Below are 23,888 nucleotides of genomic sequence, written 5' to 3'. Positions count from 1 at the left end.
GAAGAAGAAGAAGAAGAAGAAGAAGAAGAAGAAGAAGAAAGAGGAGGAATAATGAAGACAAGGATGATGACAATGTCAGTGATGATAATAGTGATAACCATTTAGTCTCATGGCATAGTGGGTGGAGAGCTGAGTTCAAGGTCTGCCTCTTACACAAATTTTATGTATGGCCCAGGGCACATCACTTAATTTCTCAGTGTTCTGGGCAAATCTGTAAGACTAATGGTTTCAGAGAAGATGCTGACAGACATCAGTGGTGAGAGTTTCCTCACCTGGGAGTTTTCTATATAGATGAAATCACAGGTCCAGTCTTTTCCTCCTCAGGATAATAGTAATAAAGTTCTTCAAAGCTTACAAAGCACCTATCTCATTTGATCCTTTTAATAGTGTGTGTGTGTGTGTGTGTGTGTGTGTGTGTGTGTGTGTGTGCACTATCATCCCCATTTTACAGATGAGGAAACTGCAGGAGACAAAGACAAAGTGACTTTTCTAAAGTCACACAGCTATTGGAAATGTTTGAGAGTGGCTAGAAGGGGGCAGCTAGGTAGTACAGTGGCTAGACCACTAGCCCTGGAGTTGGGAGGATCTGGGTTTAAATCTAGGTTTAAAAACATCCTAGCAATGTGACCCTAGACAACTCACTTAATCCCTAGTCTAACCTTTACTGTTCTGTCTTAGAATTAATACTAAGACGGAAGGTAATGAGTTATTTAAAAATAAAAGGTGTGGCTAAAAGGATACTTTCCAGGCATGTTGCACAGCGGGGCTGTATTTCAGGGAGGAGAATGACTGAAATGACCTCTGGGATCTCGAGCAACTCTATGCATCTGTAATTCTGTGTTCTCCTGTCTTGAGATGCTAGAACGTGGCAGAAGGAGGCATATTTTCCTTTTGCCACCTGTACTTCTCTGCATAAGTGGCCTTTCTTTTATCTCCTATGAAAGCTTATACTCCAGAAAGAGTATTAAAGGCTCAGATTTTGTTTTTAATAGATATTCCAGTGTTGAGTAACAATAACTACTCTTTCCAAACATTTTCAGGATTTGTTATGTTGTTCTGTCATTTTCTGCCATGTCTCACTCTCTATGACCTCATTTAAGGTTTTTCTGGCAAAGATACTGAAGTGGTTTGCCATTTCCTTCTCCAACTCATTTGACATATGAGGAAACGGAGGCAAACATGGTTAAATGACTTGCCCAAGGTCACGTAGTTAGGAAATGGTTGGATTTGAACTCTTGAAAATGAGTCTCATTCCAAGTCAATTTCAGGATATGTGCAAACTTCACACTCTTCCTCCTACTCTGGAGGCCTTGAACATTCACTCCATATGTCCATATGTCCATAGTCCTACCTCATCCTGTCCCACTAATTATGTAAACAGAATTTGAGAAGGTTTAGTGTACTCATTGCAAAATGCAGTTTCATCCTCCCCTGACTCCTTCGCTAGGGGTTTTAATGATTTAGGATAAATGCTTAACATGTTCACCCTCCATTAAGGGACTGACCTAATCAATAGAAAATGACTGTTATCTAAATTGCAAGAGGTCACTTGGATTCCTTCTCATCCCTTATCATTTTAGGTATCCTGGATAACTGATGTTCCTGCTTGATTCATCGACAGCACTGTTTATTTTATCTCAGAAAGATCATTCATTCTAATTGGAGCAGGAAATATCACCATTAACCAAAGGGTTTATTTCTGACCCAATCCAGCTTGAGTCTTGTGTGTTTTTTTTTCAGATGATGGTGACAATTATAAATTTAGGATGCAATTCCCTACCAACAGTTCCCTTTGCAGCTCACTCATGCTCGATATTTTACAACCACTAGATTTAGATAATATTTGTAGAGGCAACTAGGTGGCTCAGTGGATGGAGCATCAGACTTGGAGACAAGAATTCCTGGGTTCAAATCTAGCCTCTGACACTTCCTAATTCTATGACCCTAGGCGAGTCACTTAACCTCCATTGCCTAGCTCTTTACCTCTCTAATTCCTTGGAACCAATAAATAGTATTGATTCTAAAATAGAAGGTAAAAGTTTAAAAAAAAGAAAGATAATGATTATGAAATGTGAAAGAACTGAATGAATGCTTGTTCCTTCCCTCTTCCCCTAAAGATCAGGACTAGAGTTTTCAAGAAAACCCAGAATGCATATTCACCCACCGAGCAACACCATTTTGAAATTTTTCTTGTTCTTCAATCATTGCAGTCATACCTGACTCTTTATGACCCCATTTGGAATTTTCTTGGCAGAGGTACTGGAGTATTTTGCCATTTCCTTCTCCAGCTCATTTTATATATCAGGAAATCAAGGGAAATTGGATAAATGACTTATCTAGGGTCACATAGCTTAGTAAGGGTCTAACCCCAGATTTTAACTCTGGAAGATGAGTCTTCCTGATTCCAGCTTGTCACTCTATCCACTGCTCCACTTTTGAAATTTATTTAGCTCCAAAAAAATATAGAGCACAATTTATTACAGTAAAACAATATCACACACACATGCACACACACACACACACACACACACACACACACACTTTTTTTGAGATTGTGTCTCCCTATCTCACCCATACTGGAAGTATAATGACTACTCATGAGTCAGTCTCTCCAATTCACTGAGTTTTTAACCTGTGCCATCTCCATTTCCAATTTGAGTTGTGTGGCATTTAAAATTATTATAAGCCCTAGGAAACTACAACTCCCAGGGCTCTCTGCTACAACTTTCTCCAACACGTCCCACAAACTCCCAGGGATTACAATAATTTTAGATGCCACAGCTGCTTCCCCCTCTTTTAGGTTTATCCCTTCAGCTCCCAGAGAGCTTGCTATATTGGTATCAGACGTAGTAAGGACACTCATTTGGCTTTAGCCAGACTGCAGCTCAGAACTCCTGAGCTCAAGCAATCCACCAGCCTTATCCTCTCCAGCAACAAGGATTACAAGAGTGCTCTACCTCCACCCAGCACCAATATACCATTTGTAAGGATAAGGGCTGGACCTATGATTTCTTGAGTGAAGAAAGTCCTTCTACCAGTGCTTATAAGAATATTGTCTGAAAAAGTAAAGTCTGGACTTAGTGAGTTGCTTAAAGCGAGTTATCAAACAGATTGGCCAAAGAAAAATCCTCAATGCATTGTGATTGTCAGCAGAAATATTCCATGAAGGATTCTGAATAGAAATATTAAAATAACAACCCTTTGGGCGTGAGCATATAAAGTTGCAGTAGAATTTTTAACATTTCTTTGTAAATCTTAATTGTCTCCTCTGTCCTTTCATGCTTGGAGTTGTTAGAGGATGGGAAAAAGGTCTAAATGCCAGTAACATTCATGAACCATGTAAATTAACTTTTGTTGCATCAAGAAAAAATGTATTAACAATATAAATTAAAATACAGTTCAACATAGATGATGCTAATTTGTGGTTTTCTAAATCAATAGGTGGCTTGATTTCTATTTGAATTTTTTATCAGACTTCATGAACACTGAGGTGTTGTGTGTCCTGGATCACACAGAGATGGAAAGAGGAATAAAGGGAGTGAGAGTATCTTCACCCTTTTAATATAAACTCTTTGATAACAAGGATATTCTCGGGGGGAGGTTCTTTATCTTCCTACTTTTTAAAGTTCAACAATTCCACAAAAATATATTCAATTTCTACTGTGTGCCAGCCAGAGTGTTAGGATCTCAGGGTGATACAAAAAGCAAAAATAATATAATCTCTGCCCTTAAAGAACTGTCATTTTGTGGGGATGTAGGGGCGAGATACAGTTTGTAATAGAGAAATAACAGAAGTAGGTAAGGAAGGAGAAAAAATTAATGACCTGGTGGTTCATGCAGTTAGTGGCATTTGAGCTGAGCCTTGAAAGAAGCCAGTAATCCTGAAAGGTGGCAGAAAGGAAAGGAGGGCATTCTGGCATGGCAGACAGCCCTTGGGAGGGCTACCAGCGACAGATATGAGAGATGTCCCATCTGCTTTGGGAAATAGCTAGTCAGCTAACATAATAAGGGTAGCAAAGAGGGCATAGAGAAAAATCATATAAATTAAATCTCAAAATGTAGGTTGGAACCAATTTATGAAGTGCCAAACAGAGGATTTTGGTTTTTTTATCCTAGTGCTGATTGGGAGCCACAGAAGGTTTCTGAGCAAAGGAGTGACTTGCTCATTTGGGAAATAGGGGGTGCTAATAGTAGAGCAGAAAATTTGACCAGGTGGATAGAGCACTGGGCTTAGAATGAGAATCATAAGTTCAAATCCAGCTTCTGACACTTATTTACTGTGTGATCCTAGACAGGTCATTTAATCCTGTTTGCCTCAGTTTCCTTATCTATAAAATGAGCTGGAAAAAGAAATGGCAACCTGCTCCAGGATCTTTGCCAAGAAAACCCCAAATGGAGTCATAAAGAGTCAGATATGACTGAAGCAACTCAACAACAAAAATTTGACTTGATGTACGGAAAAAAAAAACTTCCTAATAAAGTTGTACCAGTACATTTGAATGTCTTCCTTAATTGAAGTACATTATAGAGGCAGTTCATTAATGAATGATTGTATTTAAATACTGTACTTGGAATCTGAGTTGAAGTCTTGCCTGTGACACTAGCTGTATGACCCTGGATAAGTCACTTAACCTCTGTCTGCTTCAATGATTTCATCTGTAAAATGGGAATAATAAAAGGGTTGTCATGAGGCTCAAATGAGATATCTTAAAGCACTATATAAATGTGAACTCTGGAGAGAATTCTGGACTAGGTAATTTAAATCGACAGTTTGAGTTAAGTGGACTCTAAAGTCCCTTCTGACTCTTAAGATTCTCAATTCCTGCTATCTCACACACAAGCCACCCCTGGGAAGCCTTCACATCATTTTCTAAATACCATTCTTAGTTTCCAACCAAATAGCCTTACAAGAATAAGAGGTTTTAGTAAATTATATACCCAGTGGTCAAAGCCTCATCGTGACTATTTGGGAAAATATATATGCTTTTGAGTGAGAGACACCTTTTTTTTAAGCCAATTTTGGAAATTTATTTTATGAGTTACTGCAATAAATCCAAATTATTGATTTAACAAGTGGGCTTGGGCTTACAGGGCAGTCATTTAAGTGCTGAAATGCAGCTATTATTCTGGCTCAAAATGCAATGCACTCAAGTCTGGAGAGAGGGCTGGTGGCCACTAGGAGAAGAGGCTTCCACAAAGATTTCCATTTGCTTCTAGATCTTTGGAGACCTCTGCCCCAAAAGAGGTCTAGACCTCCCCTCATGGCCTCCTTCTTCATTAGCCGCTGATGATGGGTGGGTAGCAGAGTTTCCAGCATCCCTTGATATCAGCCTCTGACCTTCTAGACTTGGGATTTATGTTTGTACATGGATGCATTTCATCTCAGGTGTCCCATGTATCAACCAGAAAAAAGCTTCCTACCATCATGGCTTCCTGATTTCTGTTGCCTCCAGGATCAAATGGAAAAACCTTCTGTTTGGCTTTGAAAAACATTTCACAACTTGATCCTTTCTCACCATTCTAGTCTTCTTAGGTTTTGTTCCCCTCCACTCACACGCTCACTCTATGATCAAGCTCCTCTCACCTATCTGCTGTTCCTAAGAATTAATGATGATGAGAATGAAAAGTACCCACGTCACACAGTTGTCCAGGAGACCAAATGATATGCAGTAGGACCTCATCTTCTGCAAACTCAACACATATAAATTCAGATATTTACGAATGGCAATCAAAAATTAAAATAAAAGCAGAAAAATACATAAAGTAAATTTTTTTAAGTTATTTGCCAAATCCACACCATTTTCCCAAGTTGTGTACGATCTCAAAGCAGTTCACCCAATCGCACTTATTCTTGCTCTGAGAAAAATTAGTGGGAGTCACTACATTGTTTTGTGACAAAGATTAGATCTCCCATCAGTCTTTATCTGAAATTCTTGTGTGTCCATGTCATTTATTTAGTTAAATATTTAGTTTAAATTATTTTATTTAGTTAAATACTTACCTAGTTAAATTATTTAGTTAAATCACTATTTAGTTATTAATAATAGCCCCATCATACAAGAGTAATGAGGCTGGGAGCTCTGAAGAGCCTAAGAAAAGTCACAAGTACCTAGGTATGTTTATAAAAGAAATATTTATTAAATAGGGGAGTTTACTATTTTGTGGGATTTTCAACTTATGCAAAGAGTTTTAGAATGCTTCGGTGGTATAAAACAAGATCCTATAGTGTTTGCAACTTTTTAGCACACTTCCTGATATATAGTAGGCTCTCTAAAATGTTTGTTTTTTTAACCAACTAGGTGGCTCAGAGAATAGAGAGCCAGGTCTGGAAATGGGAGTAACTGGATTCAAATCTGCCCACAGATACTTCCTAACTGTGTGACCCTGGGCAAGTCATTTAACCCCAATTACCCTCTTCTGCCTTGGAACCGATACTTAATATTGATTTTAAGACAGAAGGTAAGGGTTTATTTATTTATTTATTTAGAAAAAATAACCTGTTTGCTCATTCCATAACAATAATATAAGGTTTACACATATCATCTGATTTGATTCTCACAAAAATCCTGGGAGGCAAGCACAGTTATTATGATCATTTTACAGATGAGAAAACTGAGAAAAATAGAGGTTAAATGACCTGTCCAAGATCTCACAGCTGACAAAAATATGAAGCTAGATTTGAACTCAGAATTTCTAGGTTCTAATTCTAAAGCATTATCCACTAAGCCACCTAGCTGCTTCCATCTCTAATCTCCATGACTTCTTTTTCCTGGCTATCCCTGAGACTTGGAGTGCTCTCCCTTTCACCTCCATGTCATGACTTCTCAATATTTAGCCCAAATTCCAACTTCTTCCCTTCTGAGATAAAGGAAGGGGCAAACCTTCTTCTACCTTTAGAACCATCCTAGGCACATCTCTTCAAATTCAAAAAGTTTAGGTTATAATATTACGGAGACTCAGATTCTCAGTCCTTAATGGATTGTCTTATAAGAAGCTTTGACTCATTAAAACATTAATTAATAAAATTAGTTAAACATTAAAAAGTAAAATTTTTTTTAAAAAATAAAAAAAAATTTATATTAAAAAATAAAATTAAATTTACCATCAGGTAGTCAACCTTCTGATTATGAGCCTTTATGCTCTTAGCAAGGCTGGGTGGCCTACAGTGGAGAGTACATTACAAAATCCAAATTCAGTTTTTCTAGCTTGGTGGCAATTATTTGTGTTTATCCTGCCTTGGTACGGCTCTGAAGAAGCCACAGTCCTAAAAGAGAACCCCCAGTAGAGAGCAGAATTTGAGGCTCCATTATTTCTTTTCAGAAGATTTCAGATTTTATAGGTATGGAACATTACATAGACAGTTGGCCTTGTGGATATGTGGATTTGCTTTGCCAAACTGTTTCTTCTTTCTCTTTTTTTTTTTAATCCTTTGTTACAAGAGATGACTGCCAGGGGTGTCCTGGAACCAGATCAACCCAGATCTCGAGAACCAATTAAACTGGCAAATGCTACAGATCTGGGTTTGATTTATTGTTTTGTTGATTGTCTAAACTTAAAGTGAGGGAGAAATCGTTAATAATGCAGATTAAACTGAAAAGTGTGTCCTATGGACTTTTTTTTAAGGAAAGCCATTTATTAAACATTTATCACTGATCATGACTCCCTAGATAGGGCAGGAGAAAGAACATATTTGGGTTATTAAAATGATATAAAAACAAAAAATGTCAATAAAGATTAAGGTTAAAAGGACCTATATTTATTTCTATGCAAGGCATTTAAAGGCATCAGAGAAAACCCCATCCCTAGGACTCAGCAAATGTGTGCTAACCTGACTGCCTTAATCATGTTGAAAATAATTTTTGGGACATTTTTATTTTTATATTTCTTCCATTTCCATATATATATCCTCCCCACCCAGATAGCATCCCTTATAATAAATAATACAAGAGCAAGAGGAGAAAAAACAATTCAGCAAAGCCAATACATCAGCTAGGTTTGACATTTCTTGCCCTCCTCAATGCTGCTATTATTTCCTTACCTTTGCAAAGAAGCAAGGCAATATGGGATCAGGAGTGAGACTAGTGATGGATATTTAGGTCTTGAAGTCTTCTGCATGGAGATGATAATGGAACCTGTGGGAGCTGATAGGATCACCTAATGAGAATAGAGAGAAAATAAGGTCTAGAACAAGCTTGGGCTATAATGACATTTAGAGGAGATGATGTGGATACCTAGCAAAAGAAACTGAGAAGGAGAACCCAGATAAGGGGAGGGGAGAGAAAACTCATTAATTAAAATAATGATAACATTCTTGTTCAATCACATCTTACTCTTCATGACCTCATTTGGGATTTTCTTGACAAAGATACTAAAGTGGTTTGCCATTTCCTTCTCCAAATCAATTTTTTTCCATCTTTAAACAGATTTTTTAAATTTTTTATACATTTATTAATATTCATTTTTAACATGGTTACATGATTCATGCTCCTACTTTCCCCTTCCCCCCCGCACTCCCCCCACCCATGGCCGATGCACATTTCCCCTAGTTTTGTCATGTGTCCTTGATCAAGACCTATTTCCAAATTGTTGGTAGTTGCATTGGTGTGGTAGTTTCGAGTCCACACCCTCAATCATGTCCGCCCCGACCCATGTGTTCAAGCAGTTGTTTTTCTTATATGTTTCCTCTCCTGCAGTCCTTCCTCTGAATGTGGGCAGCATCTTTACCATAAATCCCTCAGAGCTGTCCTGGGTCATTGTATTGCTGCTGGTACAGAGGTCCATTACATTCAATTTTACCACAGTATATCAGTCTCTGTGTACAGTGTTCTTCTGGCTCTGCTCCTTTCGCTCTGCATCAGATCCCGGAGGTCTCTCCAGTTCGCCTGGAACTCCTCCAGTTTATTATTCCTTTTAGCACAATAGTATTCCATCACCCACATATACCACGGTTTGTTCAGCCATTCCCCAATTGAAGGACATACCCTCCTTTTCCAATTTGTTGCCACCACAAAAAGCACAGCTATAAATATTTTCGTACAAGTCTGTTTATCTATGGTCTCTTTGGGGTACAAACCCAGCAATGGTATGACTGGATCAAAGGGCAGGCAGTCTTTTAAAGCCCTTTGGCCATAGTTCCAAATTGCCAGCCAGAATGGTTGGATCAGTTCACAACTCCACCAGCAATGCATTAATGTCCCAATTTTGCCACATGCCCTCCAACATTCATTACTCTCCCCTTCTTTCATTTTAGCCAATCTGCTAGGTGTGAGGTGATACCTCAAAGTTGTTTTGATTTGCATTTCTCTAATTATTAGAGATTTGGAACACTTTCTCATGTGCTTATTGATACTTTTGATTTCTTTACCTGAAAATTGCCTATTCATGTCTCTTGCCCATTTATCAATTGGGGAATGGCTTGATTTTTTTATACAATTGCTTTAACTCCTTGTATATTTGAGTAATTAGACCCCTGTCAGAGTTTTTCGTTATAAAGATTTTTTCCCAATTTGTTGTTTCCCTTCTGATTTTGACTACATTGTTTTTGTTTGTACAAAAACTATTTTAGTTTAATATAATCAAAACCATTTAATTTACATTTTGTAATTTTCTCTAACTCTCTAACTCTTGCTTGGTTTTAAAGTCTTTCCTTTCCCACAGATCTGACAAGTAAACTATTCTGTGTTCACTTAACTTGTTTATAGTTTCCCTCTTTATATTCAAGTCGTTCACCCATTCTGAATTTATCTTGGTGTAGGGTGTGAGATGTTGATCTAGACCTAATCTCTCCCATATTGTTTTCCAAATTTTCCAGCAGTTTTTGTCAAATAGTGGATTCATGTCCCAAAAGTTGGGCTCTTTGGGTTTATCATACACTGTCTTGCTGATGTCATTTACCCCAAGTCTATTCCATTGATCCTCCTCTCTGTCTCTTAGCCAGTACCATATTGTTTTGATGAATGCTTCCAAATCATTTTTATAGGTGGGAAATCGAGGCAAACAGGGTTAAGTGACTTGACCAGGATCACAAAGTAAATTTCTGAGGCCATATTTGAATTCACAAAGATGGGTCTTCCTGCTTCAGACCTGGCTCTCTGTCCACTGAGCCACCTGTTTGAAAACTATTACATGACCAAAAGAGCAGATTCATAAAACCTAGAGACATATCAGAAGAAGAGTGTTATTGACAGGGTCCAGTGCTACTGGGTGGCTATGAGAAGCCTGAGAAAAGTCTGTTCAGTACCAAACCAATGAGAGCTGCTTTTTTCCTGATTCTTCATAAAGGAGAGCTTTCATAAGTATTTTGGTGTAGATGGGACCTATCTTTGTATCCTTTACCACATTGGGGTCAATGGCTATCAGTGGAATCCCTGGATCAAAGAACATGGACATTTTAGTTACTTTCTTTGCCTAAGTCCAAATTGCTTTGCAAATGGTTTGACAAATTCACAATTCCAGCATTACATTAAACAATTCCCCAATACATTAATGTGCCTGTCATTCCACAGCACCTCCAGCATTTTTTTTATTATCATTGCCAGTTTGCTGAGGAGTATAGTGAAATCTGTGTTGTTTGATTTGTTCTTCTCTTATTATTTATGATCCAGAAAATGCCTTAATCATTGACTAATGAATCTATATCTCAATACCATAATTTGCCTTCATTGTCACCACATAATTTTAGTGTCAGATTCTCCTTTCTTGCTTCAGCCACTTTGAAATATTTCTCCTATCCACCAATGACACTTGATGAATGCCACCCATGAGCCTCCTTGACACTCCCACCCTATTTAGTGGACCCTAGAGATTGGAGAGAAGAGTCTAATTTCCTTCCTTAGAGTGACTTCTTCTAAAAGCCCATCACCTACCATGCTAAGGCATTGTTCTCTATTCAGTATATCTCAAGGAATTTAAATTGTTGGTCATGTGATGAGAAGTTTGGATTTTGTTCATTTGTAATCCTCAAATGTGGAAAAGAAGATGTCTCTTCATTTAGGAAGCATTCATCATGACCATAATATTATCTCTGTTGGCTATCTAACAAAATAGCTCGAGGGATCCAGATCTTTGAGGCTAGAATATCCTGGAGCCAATTTCACATAAAGCTAATCACTACTTTTTTTTTTCTAAATCTAAAATGTTTGCTATATCAGGTATCCCAGTTATTCGGTTTGTTTTTATTTTTCCTTTGCATACTTTTTTAATATTAGTGAAATTTGTTGAGTTGGAGTTATTTGGGTAGAAGGGGAAATAATTTAATGAAGGTATGTTTAACAGAAATCTTGAGAAAGCCACAATTTAAAAAGCTGTTGTTACTAACTCTAAGTGAATTTGACCAGTCTACTTCACCATGGCTAACCTCTGTTTCCTCATCTGTAAAATAAAAAAGTTGGAAGAAAAGAGTTCTTCTTGCCCTTTTAATCTAAATGACAGACAGAAAATTTTTAGAAAATGCTATCTCTTTCCTTCCCAAATGCACAAAGTCTAAAAAGAAAATGGAAGCCAATGAATAAGGAAAAGTTATGAGAGGCAACCATCATTCTCTATTGGGAAGGATCTCAAAGTACTTATTACATATGTATATGTAATAATATATTGTATATATTTAAATAAATTAAATTTATTTAATAAATCTAATAAATTTAATAAAAATAATGAATTTAATTTAATTTAAATAAATTAAATATAATAAAATAATAGAGATATAATATAATAAAGACATTATTCCATTTTAATAAACATTTATTGATTTATTTTATTTTCCTAGATTTTCCTATGTTCTCTGCCTCTTTCAGAGAACAATCCTTCAATAGAAGAAAAAAGAGATCTGAAAAAGGAAAAATAAATACAATTTAGCAAAACTAACCACCATTTTTTAAAAAATGGTATTATATGCAAGGTCCTGTACTCATAGACCCCTACTTTTAGAAAGAACTTGAGGGGTAGTATCTTCTTCATATCTTTTCTTTGAGATGAAACTTGTCACTATAATTTCATAAAATTCAGTTTTATTCAGTTTTATGGATTTTATTTCCATTTCCATTGCTGTAGTCAATAGATATCATAAGGTAGCTAGTTTGAACAATGAATAAAGCTCTGGACCTGGGGTCAGGAAGACCTAACTCCAAATCCTGCCTGAGACAGTTATTAGTTGTGTGACCCTGGAAAAGGCAACTAAACTCTCATCCTTGCTTTTCTCATCTATGAAATGGAGATAACAATATTACCTAGCTCCCAGGATTGGTGTAAGAATTAAATGAGATAATAATTGGAAAATGCTTTGGAAACCTTATGGTGCTATGTGATTACTAGTTATTATTATTTTAATCCATTAATAATTATTAGTTATTATTTCTTTTATTATAACAATCAGGAGATTATTATTATTAACTGGGTAATTCTTATTAATTATTATTATTGTTATCATTAAGCAATTAATAATACCTTGTTAGGATTCTAATCCCATTTTGTTTTCTTTTCCTTTTTTAAATGAATTCTATAAAGAAAGTTCATTTAACCCCATTACTTACGGTATCTTTTTAAATGTGTATACTAACTTGAAAGGATAATATAGGTGGGATTTTTCACTACTTTATTCTCTTTATAAATTTTAACATCTATTTTAATTATGTTGAGTCTTTTTACCATTTCGCAAATTGGGGGTGGGGGGACCTGGTGTCTTGGCAAAGCTGAAATTAGAGCCCTTCTGGCTTGAACCCCAGAGTGACTTTCTGGTTTTGTGAGGTAACATGAGAAAGACCAGCAGTTTAGAAATGAAAACCTATTATGGTAGTTTGGATGGCTTGGTTATTCTTGTGTTCTCATGTCAATGAGACGTATTTCATTTGTATGTGGAAAGGGAAGGAGGAGCCATTGTTTTGTAGACGACCGATCTGATTCCATATTTTTCCCTACTTTAATTTCAGGAGCAGTAGTTTATTCAGTGAGGTGGTCCAGATGAACTTTGAAATAGCCAGTTTCAGCAGCCTGTCGGGGACTCAGCCCATCACTTGGCAAGTAGAGTATCCCCGCAAGGGAACCACAGACATTGCCGTCTCTGAAATTTTCATCAGCCAGAAGGACCTTGTAGGCATCGTTCCCCTGGCCATGGTAAGACATTTATTTGAATAGACTTATTTTTGCTGCCTGTCCTTTTATTTGGTCACCCCTTTCTCCCTTTCCCCCTGCTTCAGCGTGATTTGTGTTCCTTTTGGTTACTTCTTGCCCAAATGATCACCTGCCCTTATCAGTGGGTGACATCCTTATTTGACCTTCTTCAAGTATTCTTGTGGGATTGTCTGTGATCTGTAAGCTCCTCCATATAGCCTGGGGTCAAAGTCAAGGATTGTGTTCCCCCATGAATAATTTAGTTTTGCTACAGACTACATAATACTCTGTTGTGTTCCTCTCTCAGGAGCTTACCATGTAATATTATTAAAGGATATAATCCATGTAAGTCACTTTTCACGTCTTAAATGACTATCTAAATGTTAGCTATTATTATTATAACTTTCTATAAGCATATTTGCCTTCTGCTAAACCATAAACTCCTTGTGGTGAGAGATCATGTTATAATAAAACCTTGTATTCCTCCCCCCCGCCAGTTATTAGCACCATGCTTTATTAGATCATAGGTACTTAACATATGCTTGTTGTGTTATATCACACTCAACTCTACAAGCCTCTATGAAAGGACATCCTAGGGTCATGGTAGGGACGAATGAGAGTATGGATGACCACAGTGCAACTCCATTCCCTATTTGAGTCTCTAGGGGTACATGGATATAGAAAGCCAGATACACAGAGACTAATATCCATTATCCCAGGATCACAGATTTAGATCTGGGATGGATCACGTAGAGACTATCAATTTCACCATTCCCATTTTATTAAATGAGATCATTTAGGCATAGGATTTAAATAATTTGCCCAGAATCACACAGTTAATATGTGATTGAGATAGATTTGAGCCCAAGATTTTCTGAATCCATTTCTAGTGCTCCATCCACACCCAATATGTTGTTTCTTCACTTTACCTCACTTATTCCTTCCTTTGTATTATCTACACTTATGGGTTCTCTTCCCACTTTAGAATGTAAGCTCTTTGAGGTCCAGGATATTCTATTTTCTTTGTCATTGCCTATCTGATGACTATCCATTAAAAAAAAAGTAACAAACACTATTAAATGTCTGCTACATGCCAGGTACTGTCCTAGGTACTGAGGAATTGTAAAGGCACAACATAATAATCCCAACCCTCAAAGAGGGTTGACACAACATGGAAGCAGAAATAAATAGAAGGGAATTTAGAGCAGGAGTGAGCATGGCCCAGGGAAGGCTTCATAGGCTTAGTAGCCCATGGGTTGACCTCAAAGGAACCAAGGTATTCTAAAAAGTTGAAGAGAGGAAGGAGGGCATCCCAGACATGGCAGACAGCCTTTGAGAAGGCACAAGTATAGGAGATAGCATGTCAAGTAAGGTGAAAAGTAAGCTGACTAGAATAATGATAATTAAATAGAGGCCGTGTAAAAAGAAACAATATGAAATGTCTTTCAAAAGATAAATTAGAACTTGTTTATAGAGAGCTTTAAATGTCAGGATGGGGAATTCATATTTTATCTTAGGGGCAAAAGGGAGCCACATGAAATTTTTGAACAAAAGAGTGATTTGATGCCCTGGGACACATTAATGAAATGCAATATACTATACAATTTATATACAGTATACAATTTCTAACGTACCTTGGGATGTGTAACTTAACAATTATTCACATAAATAGTCATAGTATGGCATGGGTGATATATAATATCATTTAACAAGGCTATAGAATATATTGAGGTTTAGGGGCTGTCTATTATGTATTTGAATAAGATTGTGTCTTCTACTGTGGAATTTTTCTTCACAAAACCAAAAGTTGAAATCATCTCATGAAAACCAGATTTTGGAACATGGTGTGCTAGATTTAGAACTGAAAGGAACCTCAAGGCCATCTTAGTCCAAGCCACTTGATTTACAAGTGAAGGAGTCGAGGCTGTGGGAAATTAAATTAATTGTCTGAGATCACATAGATAGTGAGAGACAGAGCCAAAATTTGAATGCAGGACTTGGGAATAATAAAAAAAAAACACTAGAAAGTTTCTCACTTTCCCATGTTGACCTTCAGCTATTTCCTGTTCCCCTACTCTTTGCCTCTGATAGACAGTAGACAGCATCATCCCCTCAAACTAATATAAAGAATCAATCTCAGCTAAGTCCTGCAGTGCACACCTTCTCAGAATTAAGGGAGAATAATTCAATATTTTGACCTGTAGGGTCTCCTGCTCAGTGGCTGGCTGCATCGAAAAGTAAAAGGAATCCAAGCTACATTGTTGTAACTCGCATTTATATAGTGATAGTTCACACACTGCTTTATCATTAACACTGTTGAAGATGACTTGTAAATAAAATTTGATTTGACTGTATCTTAAAATATTTGGAAAGGCATCTTTTAGCACAGTGTCTTTCAAATACCAATCTAAGGCATGCAGGGATGCTTATGTTATTACAAGTCACAAAGAGCCCAATATTTTGATTCTCTACAGGCTGACACCCAGAGAGCAGATACAAATGAAAAAGACAATATAATAGAGGAAAAAGAACAGTGAGATAAAAGGTAGTCAGTTCGCCCCTAATGGTGGGTATTCCCCAAAGCTCCATCCTTAGCTATTTTCTATTCTCTCTAAATATGTTCTTACTTAAGGGATTATATCAAGGGGTTTGAAGAAGAAGACAAAAGGGAAATTGGGTGTTCACGGCAAACACCCTCTATTTTCTCAGTAAAGTCTAAGGCAAAATCCTTAGATGAGAGAGTTAGGAGTAAGGATATATTGGATGCTTGAAGAGAAAAGAAAAGATTTGAAACAGCTTCTGATGAGAAGTGGGATAGAGATTTGATTAGAGAGGATTAAAAGTACTCCTTAAGGTGATGAGAGGAGAATAAAAAGATTACTAACAGTGGTAATTGCCCAACTGAGATTAGAGAACATACATTCCTGATGAACCCAGTTGGTAAAGCTACATAATTTCCTCCAGTTCTGTTCAGCAGATCAATTAATAGAAGTGAAGGTGGCAGATGAGCAACCGGTATAATGCAAGATACATAGTAGGTGTTTAATAAATGCCTGTCAATTGATAGAAACATGCCAATTTCCTGTTATATGATCATATGAAATCCAAATGTTAACACTGGAAGAGATGTCAAGGATCACCGAAAAAGAAGTGTAGGACCTCAGGCTCAGAAGTGACTTGAGAATCTATCTAGTCCAACTGAACAAAAATCCCCTCCACAATCTGGTCCCCTAGTGTTTACTTCATGACTCCCAGTGAAGGGGATCCCAGTGTCTCCTGAAGCAGCTCTCCTTCAATAATCCTTCTGTTGCATGGACTCATGATCCTTTACCAGTGTAAAAATTAAAATTGATGTATAATAATAACTTTAAATATTATGTTTTTATAACATTCATTAATAATCACTAGAAGTAAAGGAATAAATAAATAACAAAATAAAAACACGTGCCCATGGCTAATCTACCTGTTCAAACAGCCTGTGTTCCCAGCTGCAAGCCGGCATAGGAAGGAAAGAAAGCTAGTCACAGAAGACCACCCAGTTTATCCCCTGGCTAGGTCAGCACATAACAACAGGAAGTCAGTGGACTCTAGGGAAATGTAGTTCAAAGGCACAAGATTTAAACCAATTACGCACCAGCCTAGTTGTCCTCCTCAAGACATTCCAAGCTTACCAATTTCCTTCTTTAACTATAGTATTCAAAACTGAACTCCCAGTGATGTTTCTATGTCATTATTCTATTACCTAGGACACAGTTTGATGTTTCAGTGGATACAGTGCTGGGTCTAGAGTCAGAAAGATTTGAGTTCAAATCTGGCCTCAGACACTTCTTAGCTATGTGATTGGGCAAGTTATTTAACCTCTGTTTGCCTTAATCACTTGGAGGAAGAAATGGAAAACCATTCCAGTGTCTTTACCGTGAAAACCAATGGACAACCTGGTTCATGAGGTGATGAAAAATCAGACATGACTTAACAACAAATTCTAGTATCTAAGTTATATTTCTCCATCTCCTTCACAAGAATAGATACTTTTGGAAAAGTATCACAAGATTTACATTTTCCTCATCCTCTAGTTGAAGTACCCTGTCAAGAAAGGCAATGCTATTAGTGTAGCATGATCTGTTCTTGATGGACCCTGCTGGATTTTTGTAATCACTATTTTCCTTTATAGGTATTGGCCAACCGTCTCTTTAATGATCTCTTCTCCAATTTCCCAAGAATCAAAGTCAATCTCATTGACCTATAGTTTTCAGATTCTCTTTTCTTCCCTGTTTTTGAAAATCAATACATCTACCCTTCTCCAAGTCTCTGTTTTCCATGATATTTTTATATTATCATGACAGATTTGGCAATTATATCAATTAGCTCTTCCATTACCTGAAGATGTAATTCATTTTGAATTCATCATAACCAAAGAGGCGTTCTCTTACCATATCCCAACTTAGCTTGAGTATCCATACCCAGTTTGCTATTTTTGCCCATTCCTGATCATATCCCATACCTCCTGGAATGATTTCCACCTAATAATTTTACTCAATTGGAGCATACCTCATTAATCTAAACTGTTTGAGTCTGTTTTCCTACAATCTAGGCTGTATTTCAGGCTATGCCTATATTTATTTTATTTCTCAAATACAAAATTCTAGGAGAGAGGGACCACCCTTTAGTGAAAATCAGAACCACTATAGAATTCCTCCCTTGAGCAAGTCAAGAAATTATTTGCTGGTTTGCTTGAAAGAGACACAGAGAGCTCCAGTAAATCCTGATGATTTAAATCTCTGATCACTACTCATAATTATTCTGTGCCTTTCTTGTGTTCTATACCCCAAACTCCTCATCTATTGTTTCTTTCCATCCAGGTGGTCTATGGTATATCACAATGAAATAATCATTTCCATTTCTTCCTCCATTGACCTTCATTTACATGTTTTCTCTCTCATGCTTCCCTTTTAGAATTTGTGGATTTCTTCATATAAGCATCCCTTCTTAATAACATCCTACAAGTTTTTATCTATCCTGTTACCATTGTTTCTAAGCCTAGGAGAACAAGTCTAATCCTTCTTGCATGAATAAATAGCTTTTTAAATACTCCTCCTTTTACATATACAATTCAATTCAATACATAACTGTCTACTTAACAATACTTAACTACTTCCAGGCACTGTTTTAAGCTCTGGCATTAAACACCTAGAAGATATCACAAAAATGTTCTAGTCTAACATCTTCATTTTACAGTTAAGAAAATTGATGAGGGAAATTAAATGACTTTCCCAGGGTCACACAAATAGTATGCATCACAGGTTGGATTTGAATCCAGGTCTTATCACTCTGGGGTCAGTATTTTACCCATCATACTGCATTGCCTCTTCATGTACACAACTAAGTAAATGCCATAAAAATAATAATTCCAGGGGAAAGCACTAAAGAGAGGAGGAAACAAGAAAGGCCACATGTAGGAGGTATTACTTGAGTGGAACTAATGAAAAGGGAGCTAGCATTTCCAAAGAGTAAAAGAGAAATCTTTCCAGGTATCAGAGATAGCCTATATAAAGGAAAATAAAGAAAAAAATAATACCCCCCAAATTTAGGAATTTTAAAAATAAGGCAAAATGGAGTATTCCTAGACAGAAAATTTACTCCAGTGGGAAATTTTTCTCTCTTGTTCAAAGGAGCCTAAAAGCACTACCAAGATTATTCGTGTACAAAATGTCAGATATGAATTAGACATTTCATCGGTGGCCCTCGTTCTCCATTCCTCTATCTGCTTCCCAGGCCTGTGGAAGGAAATGAACAGGATGAAATATCCCCAGTTATATTAAGAAGTAAACCTAGAGCTGTAGCTTTCCACATGACACTTTCCTCTTGAAATAGTTTCACCTGGAAAATACCAATGCTCAAAGCCATCATTTCCTTATTTTCCCTTACTCCTTTAATGTCCTGCTGAGCCGTGACTAACCTTCACGAATGAGCCCACACATTTAAATTAGTAAGGACAGCCAAAGATATCCATTTTTTGTCCCTTATGATTAGGTGTCCACTGCAATGTCCCTCAGTGAAAGACTGTCAATGGATACTGTTCTCTGTCTTCCTCGATTTCTCTTAACATGATAAGGATCCCAGTGGAATGTACCAGTTGTCTGCTGATTAGACTTTATTCTCTCCTCTTAACTAGCCCATCATCACAGTATCATATAGATTTCAATCTGTAGTGGATTTTGGAGTCCATAGAGTTCAGCTCCTTTCATTTTAGTGAAGAGGAAACTAAGACTGAAAGAAGTTAAATGACTTACCTAACATCACACACCCCTATTAAGTTTCTGAAGCAAGATTTGAACTTGTCTTCCTGGCTCTGAGTCTTATACTTAGCCACTACTCTCTACTAGTGCATTTCTTTGATTTCCATGCTTTATACTATTTATTCTTCAATATCCTTATTTAGTATTTCCTTATTTAATACATTTCACAATCTGCTTTCATTCACTATACTCCTCTCTCTCACTTTCTGAGCAATATTCATTTTTCATTTTTCAGAGACTATATTGTTCTATGACTCAGAGCTGTATAACATCTCAAAACAAAAAAACACAACCAATAATACATGCTCCAAAGGGTCTTCCCAGGATGACTTTCCCACCTTCATCACTGAAAATAAACATTGCAGATAAAAGATGCTACGAAGGATGCTAAAGCTTTGCTTGGCTCCATCATTATCCATGTCAATCCCTTGTGGTTTTTCCTCTTTTTTTCCTCCTGCTGTGTCTGCTCAACTCAGAGTGCCAGATGTTTGAAAGTGAATGGGTTTTTGTTACCCAAGAGTCTCTGGCAGTATCTGGAGAGGTGCATATTGAATTAGATTGTCAGTCTACATTGTGAGATGGATGACTTGAGTCCTTGTTTAGTTACCAAGGCAGAGGGCATTTTAACAATGTCATGTATCATAGAGAAGGAAGACAAAAGGGTTCAAGAGAATCCAGGTGGGATCTCCACTGACAGGGATTGGAAAATATAAGGAATAACCATGAAGATAAGTACTTTATAGTTCAAAAGTATACCAATGTGGATTGTAAATGGTGTGATGCTGTGGAAGGAGCACTGGATTTAGCTTCAGGATGATCTGCTTCTTAACTAACTATGTGGCACATCACTTGCTGGACCTTATTGTCTTCATCTGCAAAATGAGGTGGGACTTAAAATCAGGAAGATTAAATTCAAATCCAGCCTCAAACACTAGCTAAGTAATCCTAGGCAAGTCACTTAAATTGGTTTGCCTGGATTTCCTGATCTGTAAAATAAGCTGAAGAAAGAATTGGTAAATCATTCCAATATCTCTGCAAGGGGGAAGAAAAATGATGTCCCAGAGTCTGACATGACAGAAACAACTCAACAACAACCTGTGTCAGGAATTGTGGTGAGTTCTAGGGGCATAAATATGAAAAAACAAAAACAGTCCTGGCCCTTAAGGAGTTTAAAATCTAATTGGGAAGGCAGTACACAAAAGGGTCTTAATCAGACTCAGTTTAGGAAACTTCTTCTTTAGGGGGACATTAACAAACTGAAAAGCATCAAGAAGGTAACCAAGTAGGTGAAGGACCACCACGGGTTTGTGCTATGTGAGAGAATCAGTTGAAGCAGTGGTTGCCAAACTATTTTGGCCTACTGCCCTCTTTACAGAAAAAAATATTACTTAGCACCCCTAGAAATTGATTTTTTTATTTTAATAGCAATTAATAGGAAAGATAAATGTGCCTGTGGCCATCACCACTTCCCTGGATCACTGTAGTACCCACCAGGGGGTGGTGGAGCCCACTTTGGGAATCACTGAGTTGAAGGAAGTAGGAAGTTTTAAAATGGGGAAGAGAAGACTCAGATAACATAACTGTTTTCAAATATTTAAAGGGTATTTACGTGCAAGAAGTATTAAACTTATATTGTTTTGCTCCCAGAAAGCAAAAATAGGAGCAAAAGGGAGAAATTTAGGATGCTTTCTAGAAAAACAATTGAAGATCTATCAAAGAGGAATGAGTGGCCTTGAGATCCAGGGAGTTCTTTAAGTAAAGGTTTTAAGGCCTTAATGGCACTTTAACATTAAAGTTGGAAAGGAAGTTCTTTGCCAAACCTGGACTAGGTTGTGTTATTGACAAAAAAAATGGAGGTTAAACCATATTCCCTGCCTCCAAGGAGCTTACAATTTTAAAAGAGAGCTGTGTATTACACAAATGAAATGAGTAAAAAAATCACATACAATTGACTGCCAAAATGTGTGGAACAAATAATAGATATCATGGGAGATCAGAAGATGAAAAATTTTAATATAGTCTTTGAGTGATCAAGGAAAACATGATGAAATTATTGAGATTTTTTTCTGGGTCTAGAACAGGGATTCTTAACTTGAAGTCTGTGGCTAGATATCAAGACAAACATCCACTTGGAAGAAAAAAAAAACTTCTACTAATTTATAACTCAATGTAACATTTCTTCTAGTTTTTAAAAACACAATTCCAAGAAGAGCTACAATAGGCTTCACTAGACTGTCCAAAGGAATCCATTATATGAAACGGGTTAAGAGATCTTGTGCTAGGGAGCAAATAGGTGGCTCAGTAGGCCAGGTCTAGAGATGGCAGATCCTTAGGTTCAAATCTGGCCTCAGAAACTTCCTAGCTGTGTGACCCTGGACAAGTCACTTCACCCCCATTGTCTAGCCCTTACCACTCTTCTACCTTGGAACCAATACACAGGATTGACTCTTAAGACAGAAGGCAAAATTTAAAAAGAAAAAAAGAAAGTCTGCACCAGTAGTACAAGTAGGGTTTTGTTATTGACAGCCACACTTTTAGCCATATGTACCAAAAAAGGAAGAGTTAATAATTGCATTATAACTAAGGAGAGAAAGAAATACTTTTCTTAAATATAGGGCCCATAATGTTGTATGATAGCTAGATATCACTCTGACACTGAAGTATGGAATACAATGAGATTATAACCAACTTGATTTTGTAAGAGCCACTTCCATGAAATTTATAGCTCACTATGAGGTCCTAGGAATGAAATTCATCTCAAAATTCTGAACCTCCATTATCTCCCTCCTGACCAATAAAAAGAAATAAGAAGGGGGCAGCTGGGTAGCTCCATGGACTGAGAGACAAGCTTATAGATGGGGGGTCCTGGGTTCAAATCTGATCTGAGAAACTTCCTAGCTCTGTGACCTTGGGCAAGTCACTTCATCCCCATTGTCTAGCCCTTACCACTCTTCTGCCTTGGAACCAATACTCAGTATTGATTCTAAGACAGAAAAAGAAAGAAAGAAAGAAATGTGTTCCTTGTGTGCTGTTTCTGAATTGGTTAGTTACAGGGCTCAAAATGAGCTTGAATTCTCAGATTATAATCTGGCAGCACCTTTCGAGAGATCTCTGCTACCATTTCTGTGATCACAATGAATGGAAAGAAAGAAAGAAAGAAAGAATGAATGAATGAATGAATGAATGAATGAATGAATGAATAAATGAGGTTAGACTAGAGTTAATGAAGTAGAATTTAAGCTAATCAGAGGAGGATAGGTCAAATGTGATTATTTCCAGCTTATATATACCACAAAGGAAAGATTTAATAAATTTACTCCAACTAATTGTAATGGTGACTGGTCAGTCTGAGCCTAGATATTCTGAGCATGTGCTAATCACTTCCTATGTGCCAAGCACTGTGCTAAGTAATAGGGATACAAATACAAAAGCAAAGACAGTGCCTGGCCTTACGGAGCTTTCATTCTAATAGAGAAGGGCTCATGGGAGGCAGAGAGTAGAATTTTGATATAGAAAGTAACAGAGATAGCGAGTGGAAACATAGGGGAATAGATTGACACAGTATTTCTTTGTGTATTTACTTCCCCTCTGTTATTTTCTTAGCAGGTCTTCCCTTACTCAGATAATGAGCCTAGATCAATAAAGCTCTCCAGGGACTGAAATTCTGGTCTCCATTGTTTTAGATTGTAGAGTATCTGCTGTCAGTTCACTGTGGTTTGTGTGGTTCCTTTCCCCCCTCCCACCTCTCTATTTTATTGACGAGGTAACTTCGAGATCACAAGAAGCCAAGACAAGGTCATTGAAACCGTCTAGCCTGGATTTCCACAGAGAAAATAAACTTTAAGAAATTCTTTTCTCCTTCGTTACCCCTTAGGAGCTGAATTCAACAGTCCTCATCACAAGTTTTCAACAAGATTTATGGAAGCACAGTATTTCCTAAAATGCATATGGCCTGATGGAGGTTATGCTCTGAGTTCAGATCCAGCATCAGACTTATCAGATGAATAGTCACAAGTAAATCATTTACTCTTTCATAAGCTCCAGTTCCTCATCTGTAAACTCAAACTTCTTTTTATTTTCTTTGAATATGCTAGAGGGAGAGAAATAGACATAGAGAGACAGAGACTCAGTGAGAGAGACAGAAAGAGGAAGAGGAAGAGAGAGGGAGGGGGAAGGAGAAACAGAGACAGAGACAAAGACAGGGAAAAAAGAGAAGGAGAAAGGAATAAAGATAGCAAGGGAGAGACAGAGAAAGAGAGAGGCAGGGGGCAGCTGAGTAGTTCAGTGGATTGAGAGCCAGGCTTATAGATGGGAGGTCCTAGGTTCAAATCTGGCCTCAGACACTTCCCAGTTGTGTTACCCTGGGCCAGTCACTTAACCCCCATTGCCTACCCTTACCACTCTTCTGCCTTGGAGTCAATATGACTCCAAGGTGGAAGCTAAGGGTTTGAAGGAAAGGAAGAAAGAAAGAAAGAACGAAAGAAAGAA

General features: G+C 37.3%; 1 pseudogene; it reads left to right on the top strand.

The window, feature by feature from the left end:
- LOC123256841 overlaps positions 1–23,888 on the top strand; it is a 91,063-nt pseudogene that overhangs the window by 26,721 nt on the left and 40,454 nt on the right.

Source organism: Gracilinanus agilis, chromosome 1, assembly GCF_016433145.1.
Source record: "Gracilinanus agilis isolate LMUSP501 chromosome 1, AgileGrace, whole genome shotgun sequence".
Lineage (NCBI taxonomy): Eukaryota > Metazoa > Chordata > Mammalia > Didelphimorphia > Didelphidae > Gracilinanus > Gracilinanus agilis.
Note: the sequence above shows the minus strand (reverse complement) of the source record. Positions and strands in the feature narration are given on the sequence as shown.